This window comes from Sminthopsis crassicaudata, chromosome 6 (genome assembly GCF_048593235.1).
Source record: "Sminthopsis crassicaudata isolate SCR6 chromosome 6, ASM4859323v1, whole genome shotgun sequence".
Lineage (NCBI taxonomy): Eukaryota > Metazoa > Chordata > Mammalia > Dasyuromorphia > Dasyuridae > Sminthopsis > Sminthopsis crassicaudata.
In genome coordinates, this window is record NC_133622.1 from 12443629 (window position 1) to 12466458 (window position 22830).

Here is a 22830-nt window from a genome sequence, read left to right on the forward strand (position 1 = left end):
AGCTCCACTCACATTTGCTTTATATAATCAGGTAATTTTATTATCAGAACTATAAGCTTGATTTTGTTTAACACTGACCTTCAAATGCTGAATTTAATAGGCATGGGGCTTAAAGATCATTTGTATGAAACGAGCCTGAGGCAAAGTGGAAACAACATCAAAAATATCTGGGGGACTAAAAGACAAAGAAATTCAGAGGGAACCCCCCCACATACACAGCTACACAAGTGTACTCTCTTCTACCAAGATAAAGGAGCTCAAAACATTTAATGAATCATCTGCACCTACCCCCCTCAAGATATTTCTCAGTCTGGGTTTGTTTCAAAATAGCTGACATTTCAGAACAAAACAACCCTTCCCAATTCTATTAATAATTGATTTTCTAAAAATCGGCTTATTTTTAATAAAATAATTCACCCCAATGGGAGGAAAGGCAGGATCAGGGATAAGAAGAAAGGAAAAAGAAAAAGAAAAGAGAAAAGATGTTAGAGAATATGAGTTCAGGTTTGGACTCTGCTGCTCTGCTGCTTCCTAGCATGCTTACATCATCTCCTTTTACTAAATCAAAAATATCTAATATGTAAAATATTCTTGATAAAATGTGCATTCCCTGTCTCACAGGTTTGCTTCAAGGGCAATATCAAGAAATATTTAAACTGTTATATAAATATAAGCTATTTTCATAGAGTACTCTTAATATTTAGTGGGACAATTCTTTCTCCTCGACAATTCAGTTCTCAGTAAGATTCACTGCCTTTACTTTCTAACTCTCAATTATTAAGCATTTATTAAGTGATTAGTGTGTGCTAAGGCTATTTTCAGTGCTAGTAACATAAAGAAAAAAATAATCCCTATCCTTAGGAAATTTATATTCAAATTGGGGAGTCAATGTAGACATAAAAAGCTAGGAACTGTCTCTCTGTGTATTTCTCTTTATCTTTGTCACTGTTTTTCTCTCTGTCTCTATAAGACACACATTATGCATACACACACACACACACACACACACACACACACACACACACAAACACACTCAAAGACGAGATGGGAAGTAACCTTGGAGATGGCAGCAGAGGGCATGCGTGAGGCTCTTTCAATAGTCTAGAAAAGAGGAGATTAAGATGTGAACTATGAGGCAAGAGCGATACACGGGACAAAGAAACGACGAGATTTGACCACTGGCCAGATATGGGGTAAATGAGACTAAAGAGTTGAGGATGATACTGAATTGTCAATTTGGGTACCTGGAAAAATGATGGTGCCCTTAATAGCAATAGGGAAGTTCAAATGAGGAGTGTAATTAGGATAAAAAGATAATGAATTCCATTTTAAACATCCCTATGAAATTCCATTTGGAAATATCCAGTAGACATTTGGTCCCATGGGACTCTAACCCAAGTGAGTGATTATGTGAATTTTTAGAATCATCTGCATAAAAATGGAACCCAATAGAGATAATGAGATCACCAAGAAAATATAGTAAAGAAAACGGAACCTAGCTCCAAAGTAAGAGATGGAGAAGGTTCAGTCAGAAAGGAGGTCAGCAATGATGGATATTGCAGAGATCAGGAAGCACAAGTACCAAAAAAAAAGGCCATTAAGTCTGGCAAACAGTAGGTCACCAAGGAGTTTTAGAGAAAACAAGCACAGATGTTGGAGACATCAAAATGTAGCCTCAATCTTCTGGTGAATTTTTCTTACCTCAATCAATCATGTAGACATGGAAAATACAAAAGGCAGGGTCCTTCAAGTTTGCTATTAAAGCACTGTTATATAATTTGAACTTATAGGAGCCAGACCAGTATCAAATGCAGAGATAATTTAATTGGTGTTGAAGCAGACATGATGTGTTAAAACATTACTTACCTTAACACTGGTTTAATTATCACCAACTTTCAATTTTCTTCAAGGCCATAGACATGAACCTTAACTGCTCTAACCTAATTTTAGAGAACATCTATTTTATTTATCACTCCCCAAAATTTTAGATTAAGGAAGTACACAAAATATGCTTCAGGGTCCCTAAATGATAAGGTTAAGGATAGGATAATGCAAAATGGAAAGGGTTCTGGGTTTAGAATAAAAAACTTTGATTTCCAATCCCTAGGACTGGATATATGGAATATATTGTTTTTCTTACCATTGGACTACTGACATTGAATCTTAATTTATATATATATATATATATATATATATATATATATATATGTATAAAAAACTTTCCCCCTATCTCTATGAAAAGTAGAAAACCTCTAAGATCTCTTCAGTTCCAAATCTATGATCATAATATTAATCAAACATGTTTTTTTTTTAAATCTGAAGATATGGTACTATGAATCTGGTCTATACAGCACTCATTTAATATACCAGTATTAGATTATTCATCTATAATATGGATGTAATAATATTTATGCAATTTACCTCAGACTACGCTTTATAGTTCTTAGTGCTCACTTTATCATTATCATCATCATCATCATCATCATCAACAACAACAACATAATCATCATTACAAATGCTTGAATTTAAATATATTAAATATTTATTTATTAACATTTAATAACAGTATAATAATATATAATGTTATAATAATTATAATAATATATATTATAAATATATTTAATAAAGTGGATTGGCTTGGGAATTGGTTTGTATAATAAAGGACTGTTCAAAGTGGCTGAGCACAATATTAGCTCTGACACTAACTAGCTATATAACTTGAGCAAAGCTTTTTACTTTTCTGTGTCTCAGTTTTCTTATCTATGAAAATGTCACTGGAGTAGATAATTTTAAAGATAGATATCCTCTATAATATTTTGTAATTGATTGCTATCAACTGATATTCCAATAAAAGTCAGTTAACAGATTGTCAAAGATGGAGGAGAAAATTCACATTTCAGATAGGCCTAGTAGGAGTTTTGATATACAGAAGAACACAATATAAATAGTTTGACATAGAGTGCAAAAGAGGAAGAGGAAGAGCTTTGAGATGAGCTTTTGAAAGATCATTTGACACAGGGTTTGGAGAAGACTTCATTCATACTGCAAGAAACATTTAAGCTGATCTTTCCTAGATGTAAAAACCTCAGAAGTCATCTTTATTTTCAAATGAAGACAATTGATTACTTACCCAAGATCACACAGCTAAGCGGCAGGACTAGAATTCAGACCTAGATTGTCCAACTACAAAACTAATGATCTTCCTACCAAGTTGCTCCTTGAAGAGAAAGGAGAAAGTGAACCTGCCAGATAGAAGAAAGGTATTCCCAGTGAAGGACTGCTTCAGAAGCAAAGATTCCGATGTATTCTAGGGCATAAAAGGAGCACAAAATAATTGACATTGCTTTGCTGATGTTACCAAATTATAAAGGACACTACCTTTCACAGTATCAAGCCCTCATCTTTTGAACCCAATGTTTTATGTGTTAGATCACTTCCTGTGAAGTTTGAGGTTCCCATGGACCAAAGGTATCATGGGAAACCCCCAAAGGAGTAAGAGAGCCATTTTAAACCTGAGGGTGACAACTAGTTACCCCTTTGAAATATTTATACATTGTCTACTGTTTTGCAGATGCATGAACTGTCAGCTGGTTTAGTGATGTGGTTACTTGGAAAGAGAAGAGCATAGAATATATTTTGGTTCATGTTGGATTATGACCACTTATAAGATACGTTCTTATAATGTCTCCAAATGAGGTTCTTATGTGGATACCTTGTATCTCTATGGATGGAAATAGACATAATATCATAACTCTCATTTGTATGGATTTCAAAATGTAAACTTTATCTCTCATTTTATGTCTTTCCTTCCATCCTCATCTCAACTTAAACCTGTTTCAGAAGAATGAAATGAATGAGAAGCAATCCAAGAACCAGGAAAACTTGGGGACAGTCCCACCCTAGTCATTAGCTATCAACATAAGTCAGCTGATCCCTTAGGGCCCTAGATAATTCTCCAAGACTTAAATTTACATTGAGGAATGGAGTTCCCACAATGGCAGATCTCTAAAGCAATAAATTTATAGATCTGAATCAAAATAATGATGTATGAATTATGTAGAATCTCCTTATTAGATATTATTGTAAAAATACTAATTTTGAATGTTTACTATAGTTGATATTATATTTTTATTATATATTATATAATTATATATATTATTATATTTGATATTATATTATTTTGTTGTTCAGACATTTTTCAGTTGTGTCCAATACTCCATCATTTGGGATTTTCTTAGTGAATGTACTGAAGTGGTTTGCCAATTTTTAATCTAGTTCATTTTACAGAGGAAGAAACCAAGCCAAACATGAAGTAACTTCTCCAGCATCATACACATAGTGTCTGATGGAGGATTTGAGCTCAGAAAGCTAGGTCTTCCTGACTCTAGGCCTGACACACTATTCCAGTGCACCCCCTCACTGCTGTTCTATAGGAATGGTGATATAAGAACTAACCTAAGATACTTCCTTGTTATCTATCAATCAAGCTGTGCAGGTTACATATGGTAGACTTCTGAAATTGTATGAGGAGCTTGACCAGCTTAAAAATCTACTTTATTTAGATTTATCAAATTTAATTTAGAGCCACTTTTATACCCAGTTTGAAAATATTTCAGTTCTCCCTAACTCCCTAAAGAAACCAAATGATGTAAGTCACCATTAATGTGATCCGGGTTGCATTAGCAGACATGTAGTCTCTGAGTAAAGGTGACCATATCTCTCTCTATCTAAGATCTAGGCTGATCACAGTCCATCTAAGGCAATGTGTTCAATTTTTAGCTCTATACTTAAGGGACACTAAGAATGATAGGCTAGAATATGGAGGATTGAGGGTCACCAAAATGCTCAGGAAACGAGCACATGTCATGTTTGGAACAATCGAAGGTTCTGGGGAGATAGCACATGGTAGCTGCCTTCCCATGGGACTTACTCAGTGCTTCCCTTTTAATGTGGTGTCCGGTCTCATCCTCACAATAACTCTTGGAGGGAGGAAGTACAAAAGATCTTTTCTTTCACAAAGGAGAAAACTGAGGCTCACAAAGATAAGATAATTTGATAAAGGTCATGCAGGAAGTGATGTGAACTGGATGCTAGTCCCAGTCCTTGGACTCAAATCCAGTGCTTGCTTTTGTAGCTGTGTTCTATTGACTTTTAAAAGTGTACTTGTGAATACGCAGGTATATATGTATGTTTGCCATCCAGTGCCAGAGGCAGGACCTGGCATTATAACACATGTAAATATTGACAATGTGTGCACAATATTTACCCTTATTTGTAAAGTTCTTGAATTGGGAGGGTCCGGTCGTCTGCTCAATTATAATCCTTCTCTGGGAGGAGATCTGTAAAATCTTTTCCTCTGTGAGCAGGTTTCTTGGGAGCTCTAAATCTCCTCCAGCTCTTGTCCTTCTCCAAATCAGACTGGTCTCCTTATCCCAGAGTCGATTCTCTCAGACCCAATGCTGCCCTTCTTTTATCCTCCCAGAGAATAGGCATGTGAGAACTCAATGGGGCGTGGGGAAATACTTCCACCAATGAACTTGCTCCTCTTAGAATTCCTAAGGTGTAAACTCCCTTTAAAGGCCCCAACCAAAGGTCTGAGCCAGAGAACTGTCAAGTCAACCTGAGTTCTCACCTTGTCACTGTCCAGACAACCTGAGTTCTCACCTTGTAATCCTAACACTTATTCATGTGTTTATGCTAACATGTGTACATGTGTTCTATGTGCATATGTAAAAATGTGCACAAACTTTCTATGACTTAAGGTTTTAGAACATTATCTGGAACTCAGAGGAAGTCAGTGACAATCAATTCTGTATTTACAGAGCTAGTAACGTATCCCCAGTCCAACATTCTAACAGTAAGCCAGTGGTTTCCATCTCATCTAGAAATGGGGGCCACTAAACAATAGATAAGGATCCCCAAGGACACATATTGGCTCAAACCCCACATATTAACATTTCCCATGTGGTGGTGTTGTTGTTTTTTTTTTTTTTTACTATAGTTTTATTTATTTTGTTAAATATTTCTCAATAGCATTTTAGTCTGGTTTGTGTCCAATCTGGGGTCCAAAGGCAGTACGTTTGACACCTCCATGCTATACAATGATACCTCCAATTTATATGAATATCATAGCTTCTGGTGCATTAGAGAAACAAATAGCGCAGATAATAGAAAGGCTAAGACAAGGATTCTCCATAGATATTGAAATGGGAACCTTGGAAAGAGTCTGGTCAGGTTCACCAGGCTTAGTCTGAGATAATTATAAAATATATCATTGCTGCTCTCTGCTGGTCAAATGCATTATTATCTTACATAAAATGAAGCAGAGATAATGCAGATGTGATAGAGGGAGAAGCAGTGAAAATCTATTTCTTAACAATAGATTTACCCCATGCCACAAAGGCAGTTAAAATTGTATAAACTACAAGAAACAGTTTTCTCCCAGAGGAAATGGATGTTTTTGAGAGTCTATCAGGACATCAAAATAAAGTCCATTATTAGTTATATTTTATTTTTTCAAAGAACTGTGAACTAGTCTATGATAGTGATACCTCTCATGGGACTTACCATTACCCAGAATACTATTATCAAAAACTCTTGAGTAACTGGCATGCTCAAGTTTTGCCTGTACGATGATAATTTATATTTAGCAAGATGATAGTAAAATTATTCCTGTGGCATTTATAAAACAATTTAATATTTTGTGCATCTTATTCTACTTTACAGCTTTAATATTAATCTTACAGGAAAGCATAATGGAAAGAAATGTTGATTAAGCCTCAGGGAAACCGAATTTGATTCTAGATCAAAAGATATTAGATCTGTGCTCTTGAATTAGTCCCTGAAAGTCTATGGGTCTCAGTTTGTTTACAGGTAAAATTAGTTTAATAATATTTATATTGCCTCATTCAAGGAGATTTGATGCTAATGATACATTGCCTACTGTCAAGGTAACTACATGTAGGTTATTCATTTCATTATTATATCTATATCAATTTATTAATAACTTGAATATTTGTTTATCCATGATCTCGCTTATATCAAAAGGACTTATCAGTGTCTTGGCCATTGAGAGTGAATTTTGGGGTCACAATTATTCTTGGAGATCCAAGGTGCTAGAGACTACTGGTACAAAGCCAGCTTCAAAATGAGGCAGGCCTGGGGCGGAGCCAAGATGGCGGAGAGGAAACACACGACTCAGTGAACGTCCTCACTCCCTCACAACCAATTAGATAAATTAAGTCTCAAAATTAGCTCAGGATTGATAGATACCACAAGGACTGGAAGCACGACTTACCAGCTGAAGAGAATCTGGAGTTTCAACAGGAAAGGTCAGTTCTCAGGGGAGGAATAAGAAAGACCAGCACAGACGGTGGGGTAGGGGCACACTGCGCCCATTGCGCTGGGAAGGGCTCTGGGATCAGAGAAGCCACTGAGGTAAAGGAATCTGGCACAGGCTGTTAGCTCTTCTCTGCTAATTATTTAGCAGTTCAGAAGAGAAAGCCAAAATATTTTAAAACTCAGATTAGATTTTCCCCGGACCCTGGGGGTGACTCAGGCACCAGGGGGTGTGGCCTCAGCTACCTCCTGAGAATAGTTAAGAGACTGACAAGTGGGTGGATACGGCCCAAGGCAACACACACTGCCTAGCTTAGCTGGAGGGAGTGGAACTCAGCTCCAGGAAGTCCCAGAGAAGCGGAACCTTTGAACTAGGGACCGCGGTTTCTGGCAGACACTTCCAGTTTGAGCGCAGGGGCTTCTTACGTCACCTGCTGCAGACACCCACTCCCCACCTGGACACATAGGCTGGGCTTCTTGCTGTCTTCACTATTCTACGCCCTCGAAGCACAGCAGTGCTAATCACCTCTGAGGCACTCCCAGGGAGAGGGTGGGGAACTCTCTCCCAGAGCTCTCTCTTAGCTCAGGCTCAGGAGCCGCTGCATCCATCCGGTCTGGGAGGAAGCTGGTAAAGAAGTAAATAATTTCCTACCCCAGAGACAGACCCCAAAAGATTTTTTTTAAGTATGAGCAAAAAAGCTAGAAAAACCATAGATTCCTTCTATACAGAGAAAGAGCGGGTGTCCAACCCCGAGGAAGTTGACAGCAGAGAATCAGATAACAACCTAAAGGGGAACGATTCCTGCCCCCCATCACATAACTCTCTCCTAGAAGAAGCTCTTAAGAAATTGAGGGAGATCGAAGAAAAATGGGGCAAGGAAAGGGAAGTTATGATAGAGAATAACAATGTCCTGAAATTGGAGTTGGAAAAAATAAAGAATTCACAGGAGATGCAGGGAAACAAAATTAGTGAATTAGAAAAGGTTAAAAAAACACAGGAAAGTAGGATATCTGAATTGGAAAAGATAAAAAAGTCTCAAGAAAATAGAATTTCTGAATTGGAAAAAGAAAATAATTCTCAAAAAAAAAAAATTAGGGAAATGGAAAAAAACTCAATAGAGCAAAATAATTCATTTAAAAACGAAATTGGGCATTTACAAAAAGAACTAAAAACTGTGAAAGAAGAAAATAACTCCTTAAAAGTCAGGATGGAACAAATAGAAATGAATGATTCACAGAGAACCCAAGAATCAGTCAAACAAAACAAAAAAAAAAAATGAGAAGCTGGAGAACAACGTCAAATACTTACTGGGAAAATCTATAGACCTGGAAAATAGATCTAGGAGAGATAATCTGCGGATCATTGGACTTCCAGAAAACTATGACCAAAAAAAGAGCCTAGATTCTATTTTACAGGAAATTATCAAGGAGAACTGTCCAAAGATAATAGAAACAGAAGGGAAAGTAGATGTGGAAAGAATTCATCGAACTCCTTCTGAAATAGACCCTAAAAAAAGAACACCACGGAATATAGTGGCTAAGCTGCAGAATTACCACACAAAGGAGAAAATCCTGCAAGCAGCTAGAAAAAAACAATTTAAATACCAAGGTGCCACAATAAGGGTCACCCAAGATCTGGCTGCCTCCACATTAAAAGATAGAAGGGCCTGGAACCTGATATTCCGTAAGGCAAAAGATCAAGGACTGCAACCAAGAATGAACTACCCAGCTAAGTTTAGCATCTTTTTCCATGGAAGAAGATGGTCATTCAATGAAACAGAGGAATTCTATATGTTTCTAAGAAAAAAACCAGACTTAAACAAAAAATTTGATCTACATCCACAAGACTGAAGAGAAACAGAAAAAGGTACACAGAACCCTTGAGAACTGTAACTTTGTTGTGGGTATATAAAAAATACTCAAGGATAATTTGATTTTACTGATATAAAAGAAAAAAAGGGGGGTGTGGTAAAGGGAAGGAGGTCGGTTCAGAAAAAGGGGAAGGAGTGATAAAAAGAGGGAAACTACATCCCAGGAAGAGACATAGAAAATACACCATATCTGAGGGAACTTAGTGAGGGGGAGAATCATTGTGTGAATCTTACTCTCATCAGAAGAGGCTCAAAGAGTAAATAATTAACATATTTGTTTTTCAGAGAATTTTCTCTCACCTCATTAAAAGGGGGGAGAGGAAAAGGGGAAAGAGAAAGGAGAATAAGTGAAGGGACTTGGAGGGAGGGGGGAGGGATCCTAAAAAAAAAAAAAAAGAGGGAGGGTTGCGCGTCACAAGGGGGGTCTGTAAATTAAATATCGGGGAGGGGGATCAGGGGGGTCAAGGGAAAAAAGTATAATCTGGGGATAATACGATGGCAGGAAATACAGAATTAGTAATTTTAACTGTAAATGTAAATGGGATGAACGATCCCATCAAACGGAGACGGATAGCAGATTGGATCAAAAAGCAGAACCCTACAATATGTTGTCTACAGGAAACACACTTAAAGCAGGGAGATACATACAGAGTAAAGGTAAAAGGTTGGAACAGAGCTTATTATGCTTCAGGTAAAGCCAAAAAAGCAGGGGTAGCTATCCTTATCTCAGATCAAGCAAAAGCAGAAGTAGATCTCGTTAAAAAAGATAAGGAAGGAAACTATATCCTGCTGAAAGGTAGCATAAATAATGAAGCCATATCAATACTAAACATATACGCACCAAGTGGTATAGCATCTAACTTTCTAAAGGAAAAGTTAAGAGAACTGCAAGAAGAAATAGACAGTAAAACTATAATAGTGGGAGATCTCAACCTTGCACTCTCAGATTTAGACAAATCAAACCACAAAACAAACAAGAAAGGAATTAAAAAAGTAAATAGAACATTAGAAAAACTAGGTATGATAGACCTTTGGAGAAAACTGAATGGCAATAGGAAGGAATATACTTTCTTCTCAGCAGTTCATGGATCCTATACAAAAATTGACCATATATTAGGACATAAAGATCTCAAAATTAAATGTAGGAAGGCAGAAATAATAAATGCCTTCTTCTCAGATCACAATGCAATAAAAGCTACATTCAGTAAAAAGTTAGGGGTAAATAGACCAAAAAGTAATTGGAAATTGAATAATCTCATCTTAAAGAATGACTGGGTGAAAGAGCAAATTATAGAAACAATTAACAATTTCACCCAAGATAATGATAATGATGAGACATCATATCAAAATCTTTGGGATGCAGCTAAAGCAGTAATAAGGGGAAATTTTATATCTTTAGAGGCTTATTTGAAGAAAATTGAGAAAGAGAAGATTAACGAATTGGGCTTACAACTTAAAAGGCTAGAAAAAGACCAAATTATAAACCCCCAACCAAAAATTAAACTCGAAATACAAAAATTAAAAGGAGAAATCAATAAAATTGAAAGTAAAAAAACTATTGAATTAATAAATAAAACCAAGAGTTGGTTTTATGAAAAAGCCAATAAAATAGATAAACCTTTGGTAAATTTGATCAAAAAAAAGAAAGAGGAAAATCAAATTGATAGTCTTACAAATGAAAAGGGGGATCTTTCCACCAATGAAGAGGAAATTAGAGAAATAATAAGGAGTTACTTTGCCCAACTTTATGCCAATAAATTTGATAACTTAAGTGAAATGGATGACTTTCTCCAAAAATATAGGCTCCCTAGATTAACAGAGGAGGAGATAAATTGCTTAAATAGTCCCATTTCAGAAAAAGAAATAGAACAAGCTATTAATCAACTCCCTAGGAAAAAATCCCCAGGGCCAGATGGATTCACATGTGAATTCTACCAAACATTTAAAGAACAATTAGCCCCAATGTTATATAAATTATTTGAAAAAATAGGGGATGAAGGAGTCCTACCAAACTCCTTTTATGACACAGACATGGTACTGATACCTAAACCTGGTAGATCGAAAACTGAGAAAGAAAATTATAGACCAATCTCCTTAATGAATATTGATGCTAAAATCTTAAATAAGATATTAGCAAAAAGACTTCAGAAAATCATCTCCAAGATAATACACTATGATCAAGTAGGATTTATTCCAGGAATGCAGGGCTGGTTTAATATTAGGAAAACTATTAATATAATTGACCATATTAATAATCAAATTAATAAGAACCATATGATCATCTCAATAGATGCAGAAAAAGCATTTGACAAAATCCAACATCCATTCCTACTAAAAACTCTTGAGAGTATAGGAATAAATGGATTATTCCTTAGAATAATCAGGAGTATATATTTAAGACCGTCAGTAAGCATAATATGCAATAGAAATAAACTGCAACCTTTCCCAGTAAGATCAGGAGTGAAACAAGGTTGCCCACTATCACCATTACTATTCAATATAGTACTAGAAATGCTAGCCTCGGCAATAAGAGCTGAGAAAGAGATTCAAGGAATTAGAGTAGGAAATGAGGAAATCAAACTATCACTTTTTGCAGATGACATGATGGTATACTTAGAGAACCCCAAAGACTCTGCTAAAAAGCTACTAGAAATAATTCAAAATTTCAGCAAAGTGGCAGGATACAAAATAAATCCACATAAATCCTCGGCATTTTTATATATCACTAACAAAATGCAACAGCAAGAGATACAAAGAGAAATTCCATTCCAAACAAATGTTGAGAGTATAAAATATTTGGGAATCCATCTACCAAAGAAAAGTCAGGAATTATATGAGAAAAATTACAAAACACTTGCCACAAAAATAAAGTCAGATTTAAATAATTGGAAAGACATTCAGTGCTCTTGGATAGGCCGAGCGAATATAATAAAGATGACAATACTCCCCAAACTAATCTATTTATTTAGTGCTATACCAATCAGACTCCCAAGAAACTATTTTAATGACCTAGAAAAAATAACAACAAAATTCATATGGAAGAATAAAAGGTCAAGAATTGCAAGGGAACTAATGAAAAAAAACTCAGAGGAAGGTGGTCTAAGTGTACCTGATCTAAAGCTATATTATATAGCAGCAGTCACCAAAACCATTTGGTATTGGCTACGAAATAGACCGGTAGATCAGTGGAACAGATTAGATACAAAGGACAAAAAAGGATACATCTATAGCAATCTAATCTTTGACAAACCCAAAGATTCCAACATTAGGGATAAAAATTCATTATTCGGAAAAAACTGTTGGGAAAACTGGAAATTAGTATGGCAGAAATTAGATATGGATCCACACTTAACACCATATACCAAGATAAGATCAAAATGGGTCCATGATTTAGGCATAAAGAGGGAGATAATAAATAGATTAGAGGAACAGAGGATAATCTACCTCTCAGACTTGTGGAGGAGGAAGGAATTTATGACCAGAGGAGAACTAGAGATCATTATTGATCACAAAATAGAAGATTTTGATTACATCAAACTAAAAAGTTTCTGTACAAATAATACTAATGCAAACAAGATTAGAAGGGAAGTAACAAATTGGGAAAATATTTTTAAAAACAAAGGTTCTGACAAAGGTCTCATTTCCAAAATATATAGAGAACTGACCCAAATTTATAAGAAACCGAACCATTCTCCAATTGATAAATGGTCAAAGGATATGAACAGACAATTCTCAGAGGAAGAAATTGAACTATATCCACTCACATGAAAGAGTGTTCCAAATCACTACTGATCAGAGAAATGCAAATTAAGACCACTCTGAGATACCACTACACACCTGTCAGATTGGCTAAGATGACAGGAACAAATAATGACAAATGTTGGAGGGGATGTGGGAAAACTGGGACACTAATACATTGCTGGTGGAGTTGTGAAAGAATCCAGCCATTCTGGAGAGCAATCTGGAATTATGCCCAAAAAGTTATCAAACTGTGCATACCCTTTGACCCAGCAGCGCTACTACTGGGATTATATCCCAAAGAAATACTAAAGAGCGGAAAGAGACATATATGTGCCAAAATGTTTGTGGCAGCTCTTTTTGTTGTAGCTAGAAACTGGAGGATGAATGGATGTCCATCAGTTGGAGAATGGCTGGGTAAATTATGGTATATGAAGGTTATGGAATATTATTGCTCGGTAAGAAATGACCAGCAGGAGGAATACAGAGAGGCCTGGAGAGACTTAAATCAACTGATGCTGAGTGAAATGAGCAGAACCAGAAGATCACTGTACACTTCAACAACAATGCTGTATGAGGATGTATTCTGATGGAAGTGGAAATCTTCAACATAAAGAAGATCCAACTCACTTCCAGTTGATCAATGATGGACAGAGGTAGCTGCACCCAGAGAAGAAACACTGGGAGGGGAATGAAAATTGTTAGCACTAATATCTGTCTGCCCAGGTTGCATGTACCTTCGGATTCTAATGTTTATTGTGCAACAAGAAAATGATATTCGCACACATGTATTGTACCTAGACTATATTGTAACACATGTAAAATGTATGGTATTGCCTGTCGTCGGGGGGAGGGAATAGAGGGAGGGGGGTAATTTGGAAAAATGAATACAAGGGATAATATTATAAAATATATATATATATATATATATAATTAAAAAAAAAAATGAGGCAGGCCTGGGTTCAAATTCTGCTTTTGATACGTACAAGGAGTATGACCATGGACAAGTCACTTAGTTTCTAAACGTGCCAGGAAATTCTCCACAACTAAAAGTTTACAAAGGACGTATAGATCTACAACAGTTGTGTAATTTTCTACAAATAACAACAGCAAAACAACTCTCAGAGATAATAATAATAATAACCAACATTTGAAAGTGTATTAAGCTTTACAAAGTATTTTACATAATATCTTATTTTACAGCAATTCTGTGAAGGAGGGACTCTTTCTTGTATTCTGAAAAAACCTCAGAATTTCTAGCAGTTCTCCAATGGCTATGCCTTAGCCAGACATCTGCCTTTCCTTCTCCTATTTTCCCCTGCTATAATATCCCCAGAACTTTCTTTCCTAAAAGAGAAGCTTCCATCTTCCTTCTTATTGGCAATTTCTTTACTTTGACCTCCATGGTGAACAACCAATGAGATCCACTTGGAGAGGAGCCATCCCTTCCTTGTAAAGCCCCTGGAGTTGCCTGGCCCAGAAGTGCTAGAAGTGTTGCGATGAGAAAGTAAAGAAGAATTTGGATACCGAGGAACAGCTTGGGCTCAGGTTGAACAAAGTCCTTGGAGCAGTCTCGCTTGAAAAGTCTATTTCTCCTCCTAACATCCCACATGGTCTATGATGCCTGAAGTTCCCTAATCACATTTTTAGTTGTGTCTTCCCTGATCTTTGGAGGTAGCAATTCTGTCCGTGTAATGTGACTTTTTTAATTTTTGAAAATAATAATAGCTTTTTGTGACATCCTTTCTTACAAGGAATATTAATTCTAGCGAAATCACTGGAAGTATTTGATTAATCAGAACCCACCATTCTTTTACTGAGCATTATGTGCTACACCGTGGTTTGAAAGTTATATCTAAAAAAACAAAAGCAAAAGAAAACAAAAAATGACTTTCAACTCATATTTAAAGTGTATTTTCTGGATAACATAAATCATGGTTTCTTGAAGCCTTATTCATTGGTTTTGTGGCTCAAAACGACCTGACATCTGGCACGGTTAATGTCGAATGGTAATAAGACATTCAAGCGTATGACCCAAGGACCTTCTGCTCACAACCCAGTGGTATATCTATTGAACAAAATCCCCCAAAACAAAACCCAGGGGACCCTTAGTCCTTATTAAGGAGCATTAGCAAAGGGCAATTTCAAATAAAGCAATACTGAGAAATAAAAGAATAAGGATAGTACAATGTATAGCTCTTTTAAAGTGCTAACATTCTCTAATGAAGATTAACAGTCCGTAAGGTTTATTTGTTCAATGAAGAAATGATTAGGCTCGTTTTCAGCCAGAATTTGCAACATGGGATATTATTAGCTCATCAGAAATCTAAATTTTCCAGGTTATTGATGCTTCCCCCGACTAGCTGGACATCTTATAGGTGTGTCTATTGATATAGAAGGTGTTTCCAATCTACACTATAGATCCCAAGTCTGGAAGTGCTGTTTGTGTTGCCTGTCTTATGGGATTGTAAAATTCAGATAGGATGTGTTATCTGGAAACGTGTTATGAACTATGAAATCCCCAATGCCGATTCACATTTATAATAAATCTAAAAGCTTTTATTAAACATCTGCTATGTCCCATTTAATGTTTAAAAAATGATTTCTTCACAGCAACCCCATGAGATAGATCCTCCAAACGTCACTGTTTATGTTTTCTAGGTGAGAAAACTCAGGTAGTGAGAGGATGGGTGACTTGTATAGGATGGCAACTAACTGAGAGGTATCTGAGGTGGAATTGGAAGCCATGGCTCTTGACTTCAAGGACAAACATGCTACCCATGACATCTCATTGATGCTTACACATACTGTTTTGTAAAATATCTTATTAATGAAGAACTTATTAAATTGCTACTCTGATGTCACATCAAAACATAGGAATAACCCAAGTGTGTTCAAGGCAATGTCGATGGAGAACAAGTTTTTGTTGGAGCCTCTTGGGGAGCTGATCACAAGATGGTGAATTTTGGCAAGCCCCCTAACTCATCCAGACCAAGTCAGGGCTAAAGAACTACACTGATAAAGGAGATACTTCTTCTGAGGAAATCATAGGCCCTTGAAGTACACATAAAAACATAATATGGAGATAGGTCAATCTGGTTTTGTGACTCCAGAGCCATAACAGGAGGTCCAATGAGGGTAAAGGCAGGCTCCAAAGTTTCTCAAAGATATTAGGTGGCCTATAGAAAGCTATGACTCTAAAACAAGACAGATCTAGGATTATACGGCTGTATTTTGGAATGTAGTAATGTTTATATTTAACTTCTCAAATGAGTGTACATCAGCTCCTATAATGACTGCTCCCCATGCCATGGTACCAGTACCAGTAATTTCTTCTGTCCCTGGATGTATAAGAGAATCAGAAAGAGAGAATCAGACACACACACACACACACACACACACACACACACACAGAGATAGAGAGAGAGAGAGAGACAGAGAGAGACAGAGAGAGACAGAGAGACAGAGAGAGAGACACAGAGAGAGAGACAGAGAGACAGAGAGAGACAGAGAGAGACAGAGACGGAAAGACAGAGAGAGACAGAAAGAAGACAATGACACACATCTAGAGAGAGACAGGGAGGGAGGGAGAGAGGGAAAGGGGGGGATGGTAATGGAGGAAAGAGTGAGTGTGAGTGAGAAAGAGAATAAGAAGCAGAACCAGGGAGATAGAATGAGAGACAGAGAGACAAAGGAAAAAGTACTGTCTGAGAAAAACAGAGAAAAAGGCAGAGACAGAGAGACAGAAACACAAAGTGAGACAGAGCGAAAGGAACAAACAGAAACAGAAAGACCAGCAGAGAGAGCCAGAGAGCAAGAGAGACAAATAGAGACAGAGACTGAGAGATTTCTGTCTCTCTCTACACAGAGGACATTATTGTCTGCTGACTAAAGCACAGGTGCCTTTGAGGGAGGGAGCCTCCCTTGGTCCCCAGATGCTTACAGGACCCGTCCCAAAGGCCTATTCAGAAGCAAGTTGAGTGACAGATTGGGCCAGGGAGGGGACAGCGGAGGGAGAGCTGGCTGCTCCTCGCGGGGGCTCCTGGGGGTTTCGCCGCCTGCTGCTTAAGCACTGAGTCCCCACGTGACCATCCTGTCATGACACACACGGAGGGTTCGCTGAAGCCGGCAGCCTGGGGGCCCTGCGGGACAGGGGGCCGGGAGGGCCAGCCGCTCCGGGCGCCTTCCAGCAGATGCCCGGCACGGCTCCCTCTTGCCCCGGTCAGCAGGCCCCGCTCTCCGCCTCCCTCCCGGTGACCGCTCCCGGCCGACAGAGAGCAGCAGCGCTGTATCCCGGCAGCGCTTGAAGGAGAGCCCAAAGTTAGCGCTGCCGGGCCCGGGCTCCTTCCCCAGGCCCGGCTCCCTTCCTGCCTCGCTTCTTAGGGGCTGCTGGTCCCGGGCCCGGCCCATCTGTGGCACCCTCTGGGGAGAACTCGGGGGATTCCTTCCCTCCTCTTCTCCCTCTGAATGTTTGAGGCGCTTCACGTCCTGAGGGCTCCGGGCCCTGCCAGACTGCCCTGGATGGAGGGGAGAGCCGGAGGCTGCAGAAGGAGTCACGTGAGCGGCTAAGGGACTCCCCGCTCCCTTCTTTGGGCCCCTGCGCTGGTCTGGCACAACTATACGCTTAATAATGACTTAATGACTGCCTGATGTCCATAGGGAAAATGACTCTCAATAAAGGCTGGCTGAGTGACTGACAAGCACGGATAGGTGTGGAAAGGTAATACAAAGAGCACCACATGAGCCAGCAATGCGTCCCTAATCCCGTTCTACCCCTGAAAAAGTCACTGTCATTCTCAGTTTCCTCTTCTAAACTAAAGGCACCAGTCCTTTGTGGTTCCGTCCACTTCTGTGTTTTCATGGTTTTATAACTTCACCCCCGGCCCCCTTTTTTGTGACTTGGAAAGAGATGACTCTTCCTCTCAGAGCTTTTGCTTCCTTCCTCTGTAAAATGGGACCACTAGTCATTATTCTGCCTACGCCGGCTATACAGGGTGCTTGAATGAAGGGTAATGTGCTTAGTAGGCACTTCATGACCATAATATAGTATAAAAGTTTTTAAACAAAACATATATCACTGTTTTTTCCGGTTGGAGGAGAGGAAGGCAAGAGGAGTTCAGCTTCTGCTTCCCGTGCTCTAAAACATCAGCATAATGAAGAAAGAAAGAGAAAACTATTTCTTGCAGAAAGGGGAATTGTAGCTGAGATTTAAATCAGGGAAGTCATGAGAGAGAGGAGAAGCTAAAGTGCCCAGAAGAGGAGAAAAGATATGGAGGGTCAGAGAGAGAATGACCTCTAAGCTCTGAGCCGGGTGACAGGGCAGAGGGCAGGCACTAGCCGGTAAGAGGGAATCTAGGAAGAAGAGAATGTCAGGGGGACAGATAAGGATTTCCGTTTTGTTTGCATTGAAGCTGTCTTAACAGATATTCATTGGGGATTTCTGATAGAAAGTTAGAAAAGGGAGATTGTAGATAAGGAGAAAGGTTAGAGAAGAATGAGTAGATCTGTTAAAAAAAACTATAGAGACGATAATAGAATCTGTGATCAGATCACTCAGGGAAACAGAGAACCCAGGAAGGAGCCTTGGGAGACAAGTCCAGTGAGTGGACATGACCTGAATTAGACCCAGCAGAGTAGACAGAGGAGGAGCGGTCAGACAGACAGACAGGAGCTGAACTGAGAGAGAACAATATCACAAAATCCTTGAGAGGAGAGAAAATCCTCTCAAGATCCGAGTTTTTAAAAAGAAAACTGGATCCCAAGAGATCAGAAACAGATTAACTATTTATTATACATTAAAGAATGGAGAGTTTTCAAAGGAAGAAAACTGAATCTCCAAATAAAAAAGTCTACGTTCCCTTGTGATTTCAGCAACTGAAACTTCAGACAGTCATAATTATATACTACAACATATACAGTGGAGACCTAGAATACCGAGAAGAAGATGTTTGTCAGGGCTAGAAGCTCGCACAGAGGTAGAGAACAACAGGAGCTGGAAAAAAAGGAGCTCTGTCCATTGAGAGATGATTGGTAACTGAAGAGAGAGCAGTTTCAGATGAATGATGGGGACAGAAGCCAGCCTACAGAGTTAAGACAATGTGAGAGGGAAGGAAGTGGATGCCATGGCAGGTGAGCTCCTCAAGGTGGTTAACTAGGCAAGAAAGGAGAGGCAATCTGATATAGGTCAAGTAAGAGGGTTTTAGGAACACGGGAGACAAGGACGTGTTTATGGGAAGTGTTTTGGGGCATATTTTGTTCTTCAGAGTTTGCCCTAAACTGGTCTGACCAGAAGACACTCAGTCTTCCTTATCTGCTTTTCATATATACCATTAAAGAAGCTGTTAAAGTCGTTGAAGTAGTGAGAAAATAAAAATGAAAATGCTGGAGAAGAAAGGATAGAATTGGTGTGCTGATGTAAGTAATGGAGTTGAATTTGATAAGAAGGGTCTCTTTTTCATGAGAGACAAGGTTGGCTGCAAGTCTGCTAAACTGAGGACCAGCCAGGCTAATTTTTCTTTCTTACAAGGTAAATGGATTTAAATGACTTGTCCAGGTTCACACAGTGTTAAGTGTCTGAGGTCTGATTTGAACTCAGGGTTTCATGACTTCAAAGCCAGTGCTCTAGCCACTGCACTATCTAGCCCTAAATTTGGAAAGCTACCACTGGGTTGGCTGAAGGTGTGTGTGGGGGGTGATTTCTTTTGGATCATTGAAAATCCCAAAGACCAACTTAAGTTAGGGAAAAATTGAAGTCTGTCTCAAGGGAAGACATATCCAAACAACCCATATTACAGATCCCTCAGATATTGAAGTATAGCTTGAAGAAAAAAATCTCTAAAGAAAAGTTTGAACCCAGAGGGAAAAACACACATGTCCCCATGGAAGAATGTCCTCTGCGGGGCTTCTCGGTGTTCTAGGTCTCCACTGTATATGTTGCAGTATATAATTATGACAGTATGAAGTTTCAGTTGCTGAAATCACAAGGGAACGAAGACTTTTTTATTTGGAGATTCAGTTTTCTTCCTTTGAAAACTCTCCATTCTTTAATGTATAATAAATAGTTAATATGTCTCTGATCTCTTGGGATCCAGCTTTCTTTTTAAAAACTCGGATCTGTCTCCTTGGAAAAGTAGGTTTTTAAAACATGAACAAAACGCCAAGCCATGGAACCCTTCTCTGGGTATTTCAATAAGTCCCACAGATGATGTACTGTTGCAATCAGAAAATGCAGTGTTTGCCTGAATAGACAACAAGAGAGACATCCAGAAGCTGGAGGAGAAGGGCTGAATACGGTGTGCCAACGGTCGAAAGCAAGCTTACCAGCTGGAGGACAAATGAGGCACCCGCATGGTTGGCTCCATGAATAAGTCGGTTCTGAATGGGCTGAAAAGCAGCTCAGGCCACCTGAAGCTCCAGGGGAGGTGGCTAAATCACAGCTAGGCAGATTCTGTTTTGTGTTTGTTTAGGAGCTATAAGAATTCCAGAGCTGTGGGCTTCTGGCTGGTGAAAGGCAGACTGGCAGCCAAGAGTCTGACAGCCCTCTGGCACCAGTCCCTTGACAGCAGCAGTTCCTTATGAGATGGAGGAGGGGGAAGGGACGGGCCTGCCATCAGTGCATTTGGAAGCTTTTTCTTGGGGATGGGTAAACAGGGATGGGCTCCTGCTTGGGTTTGCTGGATCTAGTGACTCTGTGTGTTGTGAAATGTTAGACTCCAAAGAGATGAATGCCCTAATTAAAATGAGATGCTTCCTTCCTCTATTCCTTAATATAGTTGAAATGTTTTTATGTCTTTAGCTCAAGCTTGTATCTCTATTAAAATACAAATTTGCTTGGAAAGTGAGATGCTCCAAACCTTCCGCTTTGCCCATAGTAGGTTTTAATTACCCTTTGTGGAGTCATCAGTCATTTATTCATTCATAATTCATTCATCTGGTAAATGGATTCCCGCCTCCACCAGATCCAAGAAGAGAGACAAGAGTTGCCTGAGGGTATAGGTCTGGTTAACAGATGGAAGAAGGGGAAAGATGTGAGCACAAAATAGGGAGACGATGGGGTCTTGTGGGAGTATCTTGACCTGCAATTTATCCCAAACTGGTTTGTTTGAATGATACCCAATGTCCCACATCTTCTTCCCACATAGAGCACTAAAGAAGCTGTTAAAGGAGTCACCAGGGAATAAGGCTAATGCCATGTAATGATCTATGGATTAAGGAAAGGATTAAACTCTCTTAACATATTTCAAATGAAATATAAGTGTTTGACAATCAAACAGAAATCCCAGAATGATAGCCAAACTTAAGAATGAATTCAACTAAGTAGAGAAATATATTTAGTATGTTTTAATTTTTGAAATCATTGACAGATGGAGCTAATAAAGCACAATATCCATTACCATCTAAAAGAACAATATATTCAGGGCTCCCTTTGTGTTTGTGATGGGAGGGGATGCACATAAAAGAATGAGCAGATGTGACATTCTTCCAGGAAGTAGTTGGGAGGCAGAATGGAAGGAGCACACTGAAATAAATTCATTTCTTAATTGATAACATATCTTACTTTAAGGTTTGCAAAGTACCTCACAGGTGTTATCTCATTTGATCTTCATTTGATCCCCTTAAGATAGATCCTATTATTAGACCCACTTACAGATGAGGAAACTGACACTCACTGGGGTTAAGTGACTTGACTGGGATCAAACTGTTAGTCAGAAGCTGTATTTAATCTCAGAACTTTTAAATTCCAAGTTCAGGGAGAGCAGAATTTAGAAAGTGACTGCACAAAGCTAAAGGACATTAAAAAAATAGATCTAAGATCATGATCTACTTTGGGGAATTTATTATGATCTCAGGCACAAAATTAGATACAATAATAATTAACATTCATATACTATGGCACTTAAACTATGATATAGTCCTACATCATGTAGTGTCCCTATTTTATAGCTAAGGAAACTGAGGTCATTTAGGGAAACAGTGACCAGTACACCCTAGGTTTTTAATAAATGCTTGTTGACTGAAGTAGTGTGGTTCTATGGAATTAATTCTGTCTCAGACTCTTACTATATGCCTTTGAGCAGTCCGCTTTGATTTATCATAAGCAAATGGAGTTAGACCAGAAGTTTTCAAGGGCTCCTCTATCCTAAGCCATGGTAAACTTGGACCTGGCTCCGAATCCGGCCTCTTCGTTATTACCTGTCTGAGGCTGGCAGAAGGTGACGTCATAGCTCTCTGGACCTCAGTTTTTAATCTGTGAAATGAGAAATTTGGGCTACATGACCTGGGAGACCCTTTCAAAAACTCTTAATCTGTAACTCGACCACTTGTCCATGGTCACCACATTAGCAGGTACCAGAGGTTAGGTGGTAAATCTAGGTCTTCCTGACTCTCCTTCCAGTACTCAGTGTCCATGGCACCCTGCAGGATTAATGGTGACTTGGCGGGTGAATTTTATGCTGGACTATGACCACAGATATATAGAGTTTTTGACTGTCTGTTTGTTTTGTTTTTTTTAGGCCATTGGAGTAAAGTGACTTGCCTAGGGTCACACAGCTAGGAAGTGTTAAGTGTCTGAGATCAGATTCGAACTCAGGTCCTCCTGACTTCAGGACTGGTGCTCTATCCACTGCGCCACCTAGCTGCCCTATATAGGGAGATTATTATAGAGATAGCATGACATAAATTCTTCCCCATAAAGGAAAATAAGATAACCTCCAAGTTTCAGAACAAATAACTTCCATTTGCGCAATGTTTTACAAAACTCTATTCGACTTGTTCCTTTTGATGTTCACAACCAGCAGGACAGGAATAATTATCTCCAATTTTCAGATGAGGTAACTCTGATTTGCCCAAACTCATCCCACTGGCTAACGGCAGAGCTGATACT

At 38.7% G+C, this 22830-nt stretch overlaps 1 protein-coding gene across 3 annotated transcripts in view; it reads right to left on the reverse strand.

Annotated features, from left to right (window-relative positions):
• The window catches only part of KCNIP4 (potassium voltage-gated channel interacting protein 4), a 1054021-nt gene that overhangs the window by 323234 nt on the left and 707957 nt on the right, over positions 1–22830 (reverse strand). The window contains exon 1 of one of the 3 annotated variants that reach the window (XM_074274535.1): positions 3131–3215. The exons of the other annotated variants lie outside the window; for them this stretch is intronic. The gene's annotated coding sequence lies outside the window, so the exon portion shown is untranslated. Of the gene's footprint in view, positions 1–3130; positions 3216–22830 lie in introns of those variants that run through there. 3 annotated transcript variants of the gene reach the window in all.